Here is a 1340-nt window from a genome sequence, read left to right on the forward strand (position 1 = left end):
CCCTAGGTCAGGGGTGGGCAAACTTTTTTATTTAGGGGCCACAGTCTGAAAATTTGGCAGAGGGGCCGGGCAGATGGGAGAGTGGGTGCGGTTATGCCATCATGACGCCACTGAACATAAGGTCATGATGGCATAACCCCGCCCACTCTCCCATCAGAGATCTGAGCCTGTGATGGGAGAGTGGGCGGGTTGTTCCCAGGGGCTGTAGTTTGCCCATGCCTGCCCTAGGTCCTGGTGCCAGGATTGCCTGCAATTTATTTTTCTGGCACCTAAGTACCATTCCTATTGCATTTGCAGACCTCAGTTACTGTGACTTGCTTGTAAGATCTTAGATACTATGGCATATTAAGGAGGCTCATTCTCGGCTCTGATGGGTTGCATATCATAAGGAAGAGTAAGACTTCTCTCCTTAATTTGAACTGCAGCAATATCAAAGATCTGGTGTGAGAACTTAAGAAAGCAAGTGAAGCGTGTACAAGGATTAATGCACAGGAGAAGGTGGTGGTGCACAAGAAAAAAAATAAAGAAAAAAGTTAGCACTCTATGCACACTGAACCAAGCATTAGGCACTCCTGACACTGCACCCTGAGTGATACCCCCCTTACCCTGTGTGTTACACATTTCCAACTCCTGAATTCTGCACCCATTATTCTATACGTAGTCTCCCATGCAGGGCTTGCAGGGTGTGCTGCTCAAGGAAGATCAAAATGATCAGCTGCAAATGCTACTTGTACCTTTATTTAGTTACATGTGTAAAACCAAGGTTTGCTGTAATTAGAACATAACAAATACAGAAATACCATGGTGTCACTGTAAACTTAATATACCTGTATACCTCACAAGTTTCAAATGTGTGAATAACACTATTTTTGTACTATTGTACTTATTTGTATTAATTTTTTTTATTGTCAATATTGGAAAACTATTTTATTGACTGTTGTGTTTAGACTTTGTAACCCAAGAGGTGTTGAACTATATTTGACCTCATATATTTATTCTACTGATGTCTAGTTACTGGTTAGCACTCTTGTTTTGAACCCTCTATTCGTCCCTCCCCCACCCCTCGTTTTTTTTTTTTCTTTCTGTTATTTTATGAAAATTTGTTGTGTAATGTTGTTGTTTACAATATTTGAAAATTTCAATTGGAACTTTAAAATAAGAACAAAAAAAAAACAAAAAAAAAAAACAGAAATACCCCTAAAGCAGACCAAGAAATTCTAGACAATCACAGAAATGTATATTTTATATGGGAAATGTATAATGTATATTATATAAGGGTTAGGCATCACCAAAACAATAACAATCAGTCTTTAATTTCAGCCTTTAGACCAAATATTAGG

This window comes from Pyxicephalus adspersus, chromosome 1, assembly GCF_032062135.1.
Source record: "Pyxicephalus adspersus chromosome 1, UCB_Pads_2.0, whole genome shotgun sequence".
NCBI lineage: Eukaryota > Metazoa > Chordata > Amphibia > Anura > Pyxicephalidae > Pyxicephalus > Pyxicephalus adspersus.